Source organism: Vidua chalybeata, chromosome 3 (assembly GCF_026979565.1).
Source record: "Vidua chalybeata isolate OUT-0048 chromosome 3, bVidCha1 merged haplotype, whole genome shotgun sequence".
NCBI classification, from domain to species: Eukaryota; Metazoa; Chordata; class Aves; order Passeriformes; family Viduidae; genus Vidua; species Vidua chalybeata.
In genome coordinates, this window is record NC_071532.1 from 88,690,490 (window position 1) to 88,701,480 (window position 10,991).

At 39.8% G+C, this 10,991-nt stretch overlaps 1 protein-coding gene across 4 annotated transcripts in view; it reads left to right on the plus strand.

Annotated features, from left to right (window-relative positions):
* Positions 1 to 10,991, plus strand: part of DST (dystonin) — a 292,214-nt gene that overhangs the window by 65,110 nt on the left and 216,113 nt on the right. The gene's annotated exons all lie outside the window — the stretch shown is intronic.

A 10,991-nucleotide genomic window follows, 5' to 3' on the forward strand; every position in this document is an offset into this window, starting at 1 on the left:
GGATAGACTCAGTGCCTTTTTAAGCATTTGATATAAAAGTATGAAAAGGACCTCTGTCAAGAAATAGATTAAGAGGTGAAACTCTCAAGTGAGAGGGAGATAAAAATCGTGGGTTTGTTTTTTCACTTGAAAATGAGTTATTTGGTTTACTTGCTAGAATAGCAGAGGATGCTCTAATACTTCTAAATTCTTTCTGACCAGCTCATAGGCTGTGGCTGAAATCAGCACTAAATCTGCCCTGAAGTATCATCCAATTCTTAAAGCTCAGATAATTGAATTGACAGCTGCCACCCAGGAGAATTTTCTGTTAAGCTTTTAAATCTGCAATGTTTTACAAGAATTTGTACATTTAAGTTTTCTATATATTTCAGACCATTCCCCAAGTGTGTTGACCTAGAAAGTTCTTTCCCTACTGTTGGGCAAGTCATTTAGTGCTAAACAAGTTAGGGAAAACAGTTCAAAAGTAATAGCAGCAGTGTGCCTTCATCTACATGATGAATGTGTTGTATGTGAAGTTATTGCTGGGAGCTGCTGCAGAGGAGGAAGAACACAGCTGTGTTCAGTATGTTCCTGATGCATGACATGGAGGGTGAGAGCCTATGCTGATGCAGGAGCTGACCTTGTCAAAGGTCATGTTAAAATGTCATACATTTTAAAAATGTATGAATCTTTCTAATGCATTTTATGGGACAGCATGGGGAAAAACTTAGTTGTGCCTGGAACATTATATTTTCATTTTTCCATTTATTTTCATCATTCTTGGCCTGGTTTGTTGTTGTTTTGCTTTTGTTGAATAGTGATGTGAATCTCTCAATTTCAGTGGTGATTTAACTTTGGCAAAGGAATTGTGTGGATCCAAGGCACACCCATTATTATTTAAATATTTCTATTACAGTGCCATTTTGGTAGGTGGGAGGTGAGGATACATCTGTCCTCTGCATCACAGAAACCAAGTGCATGGGAATGTGTGGACAGATGGAGAAAAAAGTAATTTAAGAAGGGAACTAGGATGATTTGGCAGATTGTTGATACAAGTCACTCTTATGGAAATCCAATTTTTGGACCAAGACATCTTTCTTGAATGGGAAGAAAAGTAGATACATTGTAAAATTTTAATTCTTTAACTTAAAATTTCTGTATATTCTGACATCAGATGGTCTCTTCTGTAAGCGCTGTTGATACTTGTTCTCACAGGCACTAGTCACTGCACAAAATAAACAGCTTGCATTAATACACACATTCATACGCACACCATGTGGAATGCCATTACATATTTCATTTTTAACTTTAGAAGGTCTCTTAGGAGAGGTGGTGTGACATGCTAAGACTGTTCAGATGAAGTGGAAGTCGTTCAGCCTTTCCCCTGCTGCTCACTGGGGTGCATCCATCAGGGCCTGACAAAGGACTGGCCCCAAGGACACCGCAGCTCTGCGTGTCCCAGCCCATCCCTCCTGGGGCTCCCCCTGTGCCACAGCCCAGCTCCGTGGCAGGTCCTGCCCCAGCCATTGCCCAGCAGGGACAACAGGGCCGGTCTGCAGCTCCCTCTCCTGCACCCAGGTGCTGCTGGCTCCAGCTCTGCCCTGACAGGAGGAAAACTACAAAGAATGCAAACAAGAACCTCTCCCACAGGTTTCTTTTCTTTGGGAGCCAGTTCAGCCGCAGCATTGTTGGACAGCCAAAGACACACAGAAATGCTGCACTAGCCACCTAGATTTCTCTTCATTTTGCTTAAGGCATATTTGATTGTTCAGTTGGTCCCTGTCCTTTCTTATGCCTGCTCCTGGCACCAAGATAAAGTATTTCTCCTTCTTGGACTCCTTCAACCAGAACATGTTAGCATTTGTTTTAATTTCCTCTGCCAGCTGCGATCTGCCTTACAGCTGCACTGAGACAAAGTGACTTTAACCTCTTGCTCTGTCTTGCCTGGTTTGCTGACCCCATCACTCCTGGGCCCAAGTGGGGCTGTTACCTTTTCCTCTCTTCTGCCTTCCCCTGGAGATGGGACATGACAGGCTTCTGGATGAGCAGTGCTGCAGACACTGTATCAGCACAGTGCTAATGAATGCTTTGATGGTGAGAAGCAGAGGGAGCAATGGCAGGAGCCTTCCCTTAATGGATGTTGTTTTCATGGCTACAAAACTGCAAGGGAAGTATAACTTCTGTTTACAAGTGCATTTGCAGAACAAAAGCTGTTGAAAAAGGCAAAAAAAAAAAAAAGGTATTATCATTTTCAAGAGCTTTGAAAGGAAAAAAGCTGATTTCGGGGAGATTTTACTTTGGTGGAAAGAGCAGGCCCTAGTCTTTTACTGGATTAGTTGATTTTTTTTTTTTTCCCCTCAGTTTTGAATTAAAATATTTTTAAAATTCCCCTTATTTCTTGACTGCATCTGTAACTGGTGTGCCCTCTTTCCAATGTATTCTGAAGTTGTAAGAATTGGGCATATCACAAAAAAAAAAAAAGAAATTTTGGAAATTTAAAATTTTAAAGAGTTGCAGCAAGGCTCTCAGAATGGAAATCAAAGAAGGAAATCCTTGTGCTAGGAGCTAGTTCAGAGGAACTGTACAGGACTCGGAGGCAGCATGGACCTTGTAGGAACCTTCTGTATGAATGAGGATGGGTGTGTGGCTGAGCTGCAGCTTTTTGTCTCAGTTACTTCTCAAACCAGTTGATTTTTTTCTTTTCTCTTCATGGGTCTTACACCATAATTACTAGAGTGATAAAATCCTATGCTAAAATTAGTATTGGAAGGAGTGGTTCTTTGGAAAAAGGGGCTTTACTATTTCATTCTGGAATTACATTTCTCTTTTATAACCCCATTGCATAACAAGCATAACAACCTGGATCATTTTTTTTTATTATATACACATATATTAATTATATAATAATTTTTATTAATTACATAACATAAATCTATAGTTTTACAGATATATATATGCTCTTGGGCAGACATTGTGTTGCTTCATCTCGCTTTGCTTTCTGCATTCATTCCTGTTGGATTGAGTGGTACTAGGAGAAGTCCAGATGGAGCTGTAAGATTATTTTAAACTTTTTTCAGGGGGAGGCTTTAGTTTAAAACAGTTTTTGCAGAAGTGTGGCCTAAAGATGAAAAAAAATTGCTGTAGGTGCCTGTTCCTGTATTTTTTGAGTATTTTGTACTATGAAAGACAGTCACTACCACAGCACCAACAGACTAACAAAGAAATTGAATAAAATATGTTATATTTTCTGTCTTTTGTCTTCTAACTTTCTATCACCTCACTTGACTGTGTGAAGGCAGGGAAGTGGCATACAGTTTGTGCTGTACTGCAGACACGAGCCCAGTGCAGTGGTGGGGGCAGATGCAGCCAAGTTCCCCATCAGAGCACACTGGTACCCTGCGTATGTGGTGCTTACAGGCATCAGCATCCCCGATGCTGTAGGAAAGTGACATGGACAGCTTTGCTGCCTTTGTTGCTCTGTTTCATATTTTTAAACACTCAGGTTTAACCACCTATTTATTTAGGTGTGTTCAATGCAGGTTAGAGGTTTTCCAGTGGGCTCAAAAAATACTGTGAGAACATTTAATGTCTCCACTCCTCTGTTGTACTGGAGCTTTCCTAAATATGTAAAGCTGACAATGAACATGTTACTGCTTTTCATTTATCATCACTTTATTTCTGTTTTAAATTTCAGATTTGTGTTTTATTTTCAAGGGATTTATTTTGAAAGCAGGTGTGTTTGTACATTTATCATGTTTCTTTCTGAAGATGGCTAAGCAAGTCACTTTGAACACGGCATGAGCTTCCATTTGTTGTTGGTAACCATGACTCATCTGTGTTATTTTTAACACTCTAAGCATGAAATTATTTTTTCTTAAGCTATTCTGATTATTTTTCCTACAGTTCAGGGTTTTTTTGTTTTGTTTTGTTTTTTGGGGTTTTTTTGGTCTACCATAAATCAATCTGCAAACCTAGGATATATGTCTATAACAGAAAAAGCTACCTAGAAGTTAATACTTTGATAATTAGTATTGTGTTGTAACTGGAGCTGTTAATGTAGGGTGACATTCTTGCCCCTTATTAGTCAGTATGCTTTGTGCAGCTGTTCTGGATGGCATTTGGGGAGACAAGATCCATCACACCTACAGTGCCTGTAGAGTCCTTGAATATGAGGAATGTCTCTGCTGTAGGCTGTATGATTCTTTTGAAAAAGGAAAAGTATCCTTGAAAATCATGGACATAATTTTGCTTGTAAACACATCCAGTGTCCTGCTGATTTGGTTCCGTCAGTCCAGTGAAGATGTAAAGGAAAGAATTAAATACAGACTTGGGTTCTTTTTTTTTAACCTCCCTAGGAATATTGTTAAAGCCAATCTTAAGCAGTTTTTTCCCTCATAAATAATTGTATTTTCACAGAAGTCAGAATTTCTGCTGTGATTACCATTCTAAGTAATGCTTTGCAAAATCCTGGTTTTCTTAATAATGTTCTTCTCCCTCCATGACAATGTCATGCATGTATCCCTCAGATGTATTGGAGGGAATCCTCAGCATTGTGTGATTAGTTACTGATCTGCCTGGGAGACTGATCTCTGATCCAGCTTTAAGCTTTGTAATGTTAACAATATTGTATTTTTGGGTTTTTTCTTGTGATGGTGTACCACCTCATAAATAAAATATTTACCTCTGCAAAGACAGTGGTGCCAGGCATGCCTGTTAGACAGCTTCTTGCGTTCTTTACCTTTTGATTGTTAGTATTCAGTAATCTTTACTTCTCTAGTCATAAAAATACAATGTTTAAAATAGATATTTTAGCACAAGCGTCCTGCACTTTTGCTTGCAGGATCTTGACCTGCTGACTGGTTTTTAAGTAATGGATGGCTGCTGCAGCATCTGCCCCAGTTACTCCTTGTTTCAGATTTACAGTCTGCACAACTCTGGATCTAGTATGTTTTTTTCATGAGACTGACAGAAATTGATATTCTATAGTAAGTTATAGATAAGAAATATATAGTCCCATTCTGGTATGGGGACAGTTTCAGAAGTTTTGTGTTGGGACTTTGCTGGATCAATTCTGTCTGTGGTTCATGGAGCGTCTTTGCTCAAGATAAGTTTCATTCATACCTTCTTCATTGTTATTAGCAGAAAACATTGCTTATTTTCAAGGGAATAATTTAATCAGGTTTACTGTTTATTTGTAGCTGTACCTTAGGTGAAAGAGTACAATTTTAATGAGGTTAGATTTGCTGCAGTAAGTATAAAAGAATCTGATGTGTAGAACAAACTGGTTGTTGACAAAATCCTATGAAATTGAAAATAAATTTCTCTTCACCCCAAGTTGTAGTTGCACTGCTTCCAAACTACTGTAAAATCAAGTATTTCATATCTTGTCAGCATCTTGTGACTAGGCAGACTTGTATCTTATTTCATGACAGTAATTAATTTGATCCTTTTATTTCAGGCAGTAACTATTTCAGGCTTACAAGCAGAGCCTTGGACTCTTAGCTTTTGGATAAAAAAAAAAAGCTTCTTTTAAAGGAGTGGGACACTTAGAGAGACTCTGAAGTGATATCTGACCTTGCTTTTACTAAAGTAGTGTGGGTAATACAGCACTTCAGATAGGGAGCTTGCTGCTCAGTGGTTGACCTATGTGACCAGGTACAATTAACTGATCTCCTTTACACCCTTCCATATTCCCTCTGGCTGGACTGGCCATGGCCTTGCTTACAAGCTGCAAAACAACTATTTTGGCCTGGCAAACTCTGTTTGGGGTGTATCTTATATGCATCATTGCATATGTAAAACAAGACTTTGATTTGTCCTTAATATTGTAGTGACATACAAGAGAAGAGAGATAAACCAGGCCTGCTTTACCCAGTCTTTGTGCTGTTAGCCTTCATGGGGCTTTCCTCTTGGTTTCAGCAAGGTGGCTCTGGCTCTGCCACAGTGGGCAACTCTGTCCATCCATCTGTTGTAGGGATGTGTTTCCTTCCTCTTTGAATGAGGGCAGTGTAAGTGAGAAGGCAAATCTCCCCAGTGGCTGAACACATGATTCCTTTTCCTTTTGCATGATGTCTCTTCTGGGAGCCCTTTTTGTCCTCCATGGTCGTTGCTGTCACCTGGTCTCCTTTCCTCAGTTCTGTGGCACAATCTTGTGTGTCAGGAACACTCCTTGTTCTGGTACTTGGCTGGTGCCTCTCAGGGGGAGCTAACCAAGGCTCATGGGGTTCATGATCGTCCTTTCCTAGCATACAATTTCTGCTTTTAGGATGTCAAATCCCTGTGCATAAAAGTGCTGTTAATTCTATATTGCAATTATAATAAAAACCTATTAGAACAACAACCATTTATAGTCTAGTAATATTTTCAAAGACTAAAAATATATCCTAACTTGGATGGAGAGTGAAATTTTGTTCTGGCAACCCCAGCAGCGGTAATCAAACCCTCTGCCTGAGACAGGCAGGTGGCCTGTCACTCAGCCTGCCTCACTTACTGTCATCCTTCTTCTGTTGGCTTGTGTTCCTTGTCTTGGCATGTATTAGACTTCTTAAGGTTATATTTCATGATAAGTCAAGTCTGGTTTTAGTTTTTAGATCCTGTGATCCTTTCATCTTTAAATGAAAGCAAATAACAACAATTGCACTGTGTTCCTACTCCTTAGCTTTTTCTGTAAATAATTAAATATAGCAAATATTATATTTAAATAAAAGATGTGTAAAATCCATCATTTAGCTGTCATTTTCTATGTGATTACATTGTTTATTTACAGGGAATGTTTTGGCATGTTCAGCGCTTTGTATTGACTTTGCCTTATTAAATTCTTCTTTGCCTTGTTTGACTTGAGTGACTACACTGAAACAACTGCACTTCTCTTCCTCCCTTGCTTTTGTTGCTCTCTGTGGTTGTTCCAATGGCTTTGCCCTGAATGGAGTCCTCCTTGAACTTTTTTTCCTTTCTCCTTTGAGATTGTGATGGCTGTTTGGTAGTCTTACCTCCCATTCAGGATTTCTGGGCAGTCTGATCCATCCTAGTGACATCTGTTGTTGTAGTGAAGGTGATTCAGAACTCCCTGTTGTATTGATCCACAAACTTCTGTCTGCATGTTCAGTCGCCTTTCCTTATTTTTTTTTCTTCCTTGTGTGTGTCACTGTTGAGAGCACATACCAGCCTCTAAGGCTAAAACATGTGACTCTTCTCTCAAGCTCTTATTCTCAGACTATGGAGTGGTTTTGGAAACTTGCCTTTTTTTCTGTGCATGCAGCATAAGTTTTCCTCCAGAGAGGTCTGAGTCCTGTACTGACTGCCACAGGACCCATCTTTATAACTCTCCAGATGCTAAGCTTAACCAGTCACTTCAACATTCATTTTTACTGAAATCATTATCTTTGTATATTGCTGCCCTGGAATCCTCTTCTTGCACTATTTAATGTAGTAGCTTCTTGTCTTTATCTCCAGTACCACTCACAGCTCTCTCTGCCATATCATTTCTCATTCCTCAAATTTTCATGTTCTTCAGACAGTACCATTTTCAAAACTCCCTATGCCCATGGTTCTTGTGTTTGTTCTTTATCAGCTGCTGTTTATGCATGGCAATGAATTCTCGGAAGTGACCTTTTAATCTCCTTTGAAACCTTAAAATCTCTGTCTGTGGTGACACTTCTCTTACCTATTAGACATGGAACTTCTAGTCACAGGAAGTTATCAGAGGTCCATGAGGGAGTTTAAGTGTCCCAAGCTCCAGGGGATCAGAAGAGCAAAGTTGTCCTAGCTCCTTGAGTGCTGCCTTGGCACCTTGCACTGCAGAGTAAAATCCCTGGCTGTGGTGGTGCACTTAGATGGGAAGGTGCATTTAGGTGGTTGTAGTAAATTTAATGAAGAAACAGGTACCTGCCCTCCTATCATCCTGAAGCCTTATTGACCCCTTGTTCAAGAACCTTTAGTACTATCTCAGGACTGATACATTTTACATGATCATGATGGATGATTCAAATGGTACTGTATTTTCTTAATCAATGCAGGCATGAGTATGGGAAGGAGATGGTTAATTGAAAAAATCTGCTATTGGCTGTTTGTGTGGAAATTCACTTTGAGAGTGGTAATTATTTCAGGATAATATGTATCTAATTAATTAGCACTATTATTCCTTTTTCTATCATGAGTTTACAGCTCTCACACTAACTTAATCATACCAGCATAGCCACACAGAAATTATGTGATTTGCCTCTTTTACTTGCATAGGTGGGTTGTTTGTTTCATTAAGGGCAGAAAATTTGTGGTCCTATAGAACTTTCACAGCTCTCTGTAAAGTTAAAGGCAGAAATATATTTTGATACAGACTGTGAATAAATATTCTGTCTGCCTTAAATGGGGGCATGCAGAAGTTGGATAAATGCTCAGCAAATGTGCATGCTCTCTGTGAAATCTAGAATAAGAATTTAAGATGGGAAAGGTAATTTGATGATCAGGGCCACCTGCCTGCCCAGGTAGACTTCCCTTCATAGCATGTTTTTTCCAGTTGCTTTCCATTGTTTTTCCAAATGGTTGTGCAGCTGTATATGCTGTGTAGAAGCTCCATATTCAATACAGCAACCCTGTCTGTGAAAAGCAGTCATATGTCAGTCTTTAATAGTTTTCCTCTTTTTCTTCTAAAGATCATTTTGCCTATCTCAGCATGACAGTTCAGTCAACTGGCTTCTCTTTACATGAATGAAAAAAATGCTTTGCTGGTAAGTCTCTATGAAACGGATTAAGACTGTCGGTATTCCCAGTGAAACAATATGCTCAAGCCTGTTCAACTCAGTGGAAGTATTTACTTTAGGTTTGTGTGGTAATCAAGAAAAGCAGTCAAGATTTTCAAATTATTGTACACTTGTGTTACAAATAAAATGTGTTCTTTGGGTCAAGTCTTTAGATTGAATTGGCTGAGATTGTTTTTTTAATTTCTGGAAATCTGATAGTGGCTTCAAACCATGTGTGTATTCTTTGTCTTCCTACAACACAGAAAACATCCTAGTAGTTATTTTTATGTTTGTTGTGGAAGAGAATCTTTCATTGTTTATGAAACTGAAGGGGGAACAACGGGTGTGTGTGCTGGTGGAGATGAATGAGGAGCAGTATCATATATGTCTGTGGGGTAAACATCAGCTGGTGAGATTTTATTTTTAATGCTCAATGATTTTGATTCTTGTTCCCATTATTTTGACATCACATGCAAACCAAATTACTTTCCTTTGATATAAGTGTATCAAAGAGTTTGAAGTTCAGAGGAGGGAGACCTAATGATGTAGCCAAACCTAGCAGCACAGATCTCTGCTCAAATCACCTCTCTCCAAGCTCTCTCGAGTTTGTTAGTGGGTATCTTAATGCACTTTGTATGCTACATTGCAGTTTCATATTCTTAGCTGCTACTGAGGTCGTGGCCCTGTGGACTGTGCTGTTCAGAGCTGTGTGTCACATGGAGACATTGCTGCTCGCCCTCCAGTTCTGCTCTGCGGCAGTCGGGGGTTGGTACAGTCATGAAGCAGAGGGCTCCAGAGGCTGGCTGAAGAGCTTGCAAAGGGAATGCTATTCTGAGTATTTTCTTCTCTCAGGACCTTTACATGGATTTCTTGGAACATATCCCACTGTTTTTTCTCCAAGGGTGAGAATAAAAAGCAAAGCAGAGGGACTTGATCAAAGGACAGATATACACAAAATCAGCACAGATCTCCACTGGCTTCTGGGGATTTGGGGGAAATGCTGGCAGTTTTCTTAGTGCAGTGATGCAGGACACACAGTAAGCTGCTGTGACCTGAGTTTGCACTGGATTGATGAAATAGGCTTTAGTCTCATAAGCCTTTGTTGTTTAGTTAGTCGTGTCCTTCCAGTGTGGGATTTCTGTTAAAACCTTGTTCACCATTTCAAAGCATGTAGGCTGTCATGTGGTGCTGCAGGAACTGATTTTTAATTTCTATCAGAACTTCACTGATTACTTATGAAAAGCGCCAAACAACCAAAAAACAACGGCCAAACATTGTGATCTGGTAAGTGAGAGCTGTCTGTGCCAAGATTAAGGTGCAAACAAGACCACATGCTGAAGTCAATAATAATGGTTATATGTAACAGTAAATGTGAAGTTGAGAGATAGAAATGGAAAATGGGAGTGTGGGGAGAGAGAGAGTGAGAACAAGACAGATTAGGCAGAAGATAGTTACCACCCATGGCACCACCCAGTGCCATCCATTGATCCTTCTTCACCCTGGGCTTCCTGCTGCTGGGGGTCCCAAGGTCATTCAAAGCTTTTCATTATTTATACATTTTAGAAAACAAAGGAGTTAATGCTCATTGGCTACTCATTTCCCTTATTCTATTGGCTAATGCTAATTAGTCTCTTTCTCTTCTTCTGATTTGGTGGATTGTGAGTTGGTGGTTATGATTTCCCACTGCTGGAATTACCTTTTACCCAATCTGAGTTGACTTCAGCACTGCTGCTGAGTTGGCTTTCCTTGTGGTCCATAAATTCTGCCATTATCAGTGATACATTCTTCTCCCCAGCTTTGTTTACCTCCTCCTAGGCCTGAGATAACACTTGGACAATAATACCACCTGTCTTATCTCAAGTTCCTGTCACTATGGCTTAACTTACAGTCCCAGTTTCAGGTATCCCCAGAGGAATATTGTGGGGGGGCTTCAGTGGTGCTTGGTGGTCGCAGCTGACATCTGGGGTGATCTTCATTTGCCTGATGATAGGTGGATGAGCAGTTGCTTCTTCACACAGTTTGCCACGGTGGGAATTTTTTTCTGGACACATTACCCAGGATGTGCTACCCATACCTCCTTGCACCAGCTGTGGGGTTGTCACTTCATTCTGTGCTTATCTCATGGCAAAATCTTTGTATGACCTAAACAGTTCTGGAGGCAGGCAATTCTGATGTTAAAGTCCTTACATCAAGCACACAAACTTTTTTTAAAAATTAGTTTAAATTCTGGTTGGAGAGATAATTTAACATGGGCTGCTACAATAAATTTTGCAGGAA